Below are 5,161 nucleotides of genomic sequence, written 5' to 3'. Positions count from 1 at the left end.
TTTTTTTTAAACTGGGGATTGAACTCAGACCCTTGCGCTTTCTAGGGAAGCGCTTATTCCACTGAGCCATCTCCCGGCCCCTATATTTTGTTCCTTCTTCTGCCTTCCCCCAAGCACATCCTCTGCACTGCAGTAGACTCTGGTAGCTAGAATTTTTGCTGTTTTCCTGTTGCCTTTGTTTGCAGTTACTAAACACCTGTGCCAAGTGGGAAGCCATCCCAAGCAGATAGAGAAGTTAGACCCCCACACCGGTAGGCAGGTGGCATCTTTCCCAGACCCAAACGAAATTTGTACCTCCTTTGCTGCAAGCACTGTTCAGAAATAGGCATGTGGTCAACCATGACCAGCCGGAGGGCTATCCAACATCCTCTGCTACAAGGAAGAGCTTGTGAGAAAGAGATCCTTCCTTCATAGTGCTACAATGTAGGCTGTAATTTTAAAGGAGTAGGGCCTTTTTAATACATGAAACAGGCCTGCTCAGAATTGGGCTAGCTCATAGGAAAGAAGTGCCAAGGGAAATGCAGGGGAAGAAAGACACAGATGCTTACTGAGAAAAGCACAGAGAGGGGCTGGGGAGATAGCTCAGTAGGTAGAATAAGCACTTGCCTGGCAAGCGCAAGGGCCTGAGTTCAATCCCCAGTTTCACCAAAAAGAAAGAAAGAAACAAACAAACAAACAAAGAAAAAGGAAAGAAAAGCACAGAGAGAAAGACATACAAAAGAGACAGCCAAGACCCAAAGAGTAAGAGAGAATACCGTTCTGATCACGCCATTTTGATCCCAGGTTCTTCTCAACTCAAAGCCAGAATACTGTCTCAGGTCTCCCATTTACATATGGGGGAAAATCTTCTTTTTACATAAGATGATCAAGTTAGGTTTGGTCATTTACCACACTCACAGTACACTTGCCCAGATGAAAATAAGGACATGTGATTCCCAATTTCACATCCTTGAATGCTCCCTAGCAAATATTCAGAAGGAACCAGAACTGCTTAGAGTGATGCCACATGCATCTACAGTTCAGATCTCACTGTCCAAGTGTGAGTGTGAACAAGGGTGAGCCTTGGTTTCAGACAACACATGCAGAGATGACTTTGCTCTTCCAAGTCCTAACAATACATCTTCCCCTTTTCTACTGATTTCATTTCACTGCTCTGACTCCCTGCCTTTTCTCTCACCTACCCACTGTTGCCCGACCTGCACTCCCCTCACTGGGACAGCATCATGCACACCGTCTGCCCAACAAAGACTCCTCTGGGCTGGGGAGATGGCTCAGTAGGATAAGTGCTTGACTGGCAAATGCAAGGATCTGAGTTCAATCCTCGGTTCCAACAAAAGAAAAAGAAAAAAAGACTCCTCCATCAATCTCAGCATGAACAGACCCCCGCTTTAGAGTTGTGCCCCAGTCCTTTCCCACAGCTTCCTCCACCCCACCCGCAGATCATGTCCTGCATCTGGGCGCTGTGGATCCACAGGCTGCTCCCCACGTAACCAAGTTTCCTCCAAGCTGACACATGCTCCCTTTGTCTCTGCACCTGCAGCATGTGACACAGTACCTCCCACGCTGAACACCTCATGTTTACATTTACTAAATAAATAAAATAATCAGTGCAATTAACTTGTACTGACGAGTGCTGCTTTAATAAAAGGCAAGAAGGATGAAGAAGAAAATTAGATGCCAGCTTGCTTCCTTCTACCGGGAAGCTGGCCAAGGACATCTATTCCTCAAAATAATTTAGCTTGAGAGAAAAGCGTCCAGAGGACTAAATGTGAGGAAGCAGCCACACTGAGCATTTTCTTCCCCACCTACTGTTCATACCCAATCCCAGTACTCCTCCCTGAATCTACTCACTTTAAAAAAGTCTTATATTCAGAGATAGGGCATGGTGGCACACGCCTGTAATCCTAGCACTTGGGAGGCTGAGAACAAGAGGATCACTACGAGTCCGATCTGTGTAGTGAGACCCTACAGACACTGTACTAAATATAAATAATAAAAAAGTAAATAATAAAAAAGTCTTATATTCAGATGTTCATCTGGGAACCAAGGTTTAGTACAAGAATGAATCTCACACCAAGAAGGAATTGACTTTCTGGAAGAGCATACCTCAGTGTTGATGGAAGGAGCAATGTCTGCCTGAGTACAAGGAGTTTCTTCTACCTCATGTCATCAGTTTCCACAGTAGCCCCTAGATGCCCGAGGAAATAGTCCTGTAGTCTTGGTGCAGGTGAGAGCAGAATTCTATGCTGACAATACTGGAAGAAGACAGCTGACGTGTGAGCCTTGATTTGTGTGCTGCACGTAAAGCTGATTAGAAGACAAGTCTCCCTGTGTTCTCAATTTGTTTTCTCATATGTATTCAAAAGATGGGATACACAAGGATCACATACAACCATCTCCTGCTGAACTACAGGAAGGGGGCACTAGTCGTGGTCTACCAGAACCTCCTAGTACATGGTGACTACAGCACACATCATACAAACCTTCTCTCTTGTCAGAAATTCCTTTAGCCTCCTTGATTTTAGCAGTTTGGAACATGTCTACAAGCAAGGTTCACACAATTGTCATCTGCGAAGCAGGTAAGAGGTTCCCCTTCTGAATCGGATAATCAAGGAGCCATTGCTGCCCTCGCAGCCAAACACTGCGCACAGCAATCAGGCGTCTTCAGCGAGAACAGTTTCCAGCAGCTGAAGTCAAGAGGGTGAGATCAGTAAGAAGCAGAAAATCAGGATCCTCCTTGTGGGCCACAGGATTAAAATTTAAAGCCCCTGATGGATGAGAAGTCTGAAAATCATCCTACAAAGAGGAGGGAAATGCTCAGGCAGCTGTCATGGAAATACAAATATTCTAAAAATCGCAAAAACCTATGGTCCTGCCACTACTGTTTGTGAAGATTTTCCTTTCCTTAAAATTATATCTAAATTTGGTTTAGTCTTCAAGAAGGGATACCTCTATAATATGACTCATGGGGTTTAAGGTACATATGGCTTAAGTTTTAAAGACATTTTCATTTAAGAAAAATAGGTAATTATAGTGGTAATTATAGGTTTTTCTCAGGGGGATCCTGAGCGTCTGCCAAGTTGCATGTGTTTAACCACACCTGGGGAACAGTGGCTGTCTTCCAGATCTAAATGCTCTGCTCCTTAAGTGTCCAAATCTGGGAAAGGAAATCACAGGCCATCCTACACGCAGATCTAGTAGAGGCAGTCATTCTCTCTCTCTGTCTCTGTCTCTATCTCTGCCTCTCTCTCAAAAATCAAACCCATTTCTCTCCCTCTTTCCTATAGCCATTCTGTTCTAGAAAGCACAAAAACAAGTAAGTCTTGATGTTTCTGTTTCTTAATGATGGGAAACAAAAATTTCAGTATTGTACAATAGTAGACTAATTGTTTTTACTGAATTCATTCATCATTTCAGTTAAAGAAAATAAATCTTCCCAATTCTCCAACTGCTTGGCTTATAAGACCACTTAAGTCCCTAATTTTTTTTAAAAAATGTATTTGGTACAGGGTCTCACTATGCAGTTTGGACCCATAGTGATCCTCCTGTTTTCAGCTTCCCCAGTGCTAGGATTACAGGTGTGCACCACCACGCCAGGTCTCAGTGGCCAGCTCAGGGTGCCTGGGGGCAGGGCAGGTGTGTCATGGGGTGCCAGGGATTGAACCCCAGTCGCTTTGATTGCCTATGTAGGCACATAGTCTGCTGAGCTATCTTGCCAGCTCTAGTCCTTAAATTCTTAAGAGAAAGTCACCAAGGTAACTATGCAGACATGACTAACATGAGGACTCAGATGCTACTTTTCCAAGTTGCAAATTTCTTCAGCACACCATAGTTTGTCTTTAATACAGTTAAACTCAGATATACCCAATGTACCCCGGCTAAGTTATTCTCTTTGGGAGCCCAGTAGAAGAAATGTCCCTTCTAGATGCACTGACCTGAAAGCCACATGCTGAAAGGAGTGTCCCAGGCAAACTTGCCTCTGAGAACTTCATCAACTATGAAGTTCTTCCTTCAGAGTATAGGAAGAATCAAAAAAAAAAAAAAAACTTAGGGACATGTGAAAACAAAAGAATAACAGGTCTCATGAAGCCATTTGAAAGTAGACACATAAGGGCTGGCCAAATAGCTCAGTGGATTAAAGCACCTACAAGCAGGCACAGGAGCTGGGAGTTCAATCCCTGGGCCTGCCGTGCCAGCCCCGCCCCCGGGGCACACTCAGGCAGTGATTGAGACTGGGTGTGGTGGTGTGTACCTGTAATCCCAGCTCTTGGGAGGCTATAAACAGGCGGATCACTACAAGTCCAATCTAGCAATGAGATCCTGAGCACCCTGTAGGCCCTTCCCTAAAATACAGGAGAAAAGAAAAGAAAGAAAGAAAGTAGACACATAAACACAGGAACAGAGCCTGGTGGGGAGAAAGGGACGTGCCATCATGGAGGGACAGCTGTTCGCTGCATGCCATTTCCTCTTCAGTGCCAACACCATAACCACATGGCAAACACCAAATCAAGTGGAAGCTTTCCCCAACAATGTCCATGTCAACAACCAGTGATGATTCGACAATTGCACTTCCAGCATAGGGGATGTGGAGATGTGTCTCCTGGTGTGTCTTACCAATTCCTAGGACAATCACAGACTTCCAGGAAGGGAATGCTATTTCAGGTTTTCTAAAGTCACTATCAAATACCCAGGAATTCACCAACAGAGTACTTTGATTTCCAATTATATCACAAATGAAAATGCCCACTGTCTCAATACATAAAATTGGGCTCTTTGTGTTTAACTCAAGTAATAGAGGCCTAGAACCATGAGTTTGTTCAATTAGTCATAAATATTTAAGGAGTTTCCATTGTGTGCTAGGAATTATATTGAAAATAAAAACAGGAAAAAGAAATAACTCTTATCCTTGGGAAGCTTACAGTAAAAAAAAAAAAATGAGAATTTAATGTGATGATTGTATAACATGGATTTTTTTGTTAGATATTATTGGACCATAAAGCAAGAATTAATGACTCTCCATGGGAACTGAGAAAGTCTTCCCAAAATAAACAAAGTTTACTTTAGTCCTTAGGATGAAAACAGACTTTCTAAGTTAAAAAAAGGAGCTATAGATCACAACAAGCATATGGCACCTGGGGAAACTAAGTTGTATTATTTACTG

At 43.3% G+C, this 5,161-nt stretch overlaps 1 protein-coding gene across 2 annotated transcripts in view; it reads right to left on the bottom strand.

Annotated features, from left to right (window-relative positions):
* Positions 1-5,161, bottom strand: part of Lypd6 (LY6/PLAUR domain containing 6) — a 169,268-nt gene that overhangs the window by 103,979 nt on the left and 60,128 nt on the right. The gene's annotated exons all lie outside the window — the stretch shown is intronic.

The sequence above is a fragment of the Octodon degus genome, unplaced genomic scaffold, assembly GCF_000260255.1.
Source record: "Octodon degus isolate 3935 unplaced genomic scaffold, OctDeg1.0 scaffold00082, whole genome shotgun sequence".
NCBI classification, from domain to species: domain Eukaryota; kingdom Metazoa; phylum Chordata; class Mammalia; order Rodentia; family Octodontidae; genus Octodon; species Octodon degus.
This window is presented reverse-complemented; position numbering and strand designations above follow the sequence as displayed.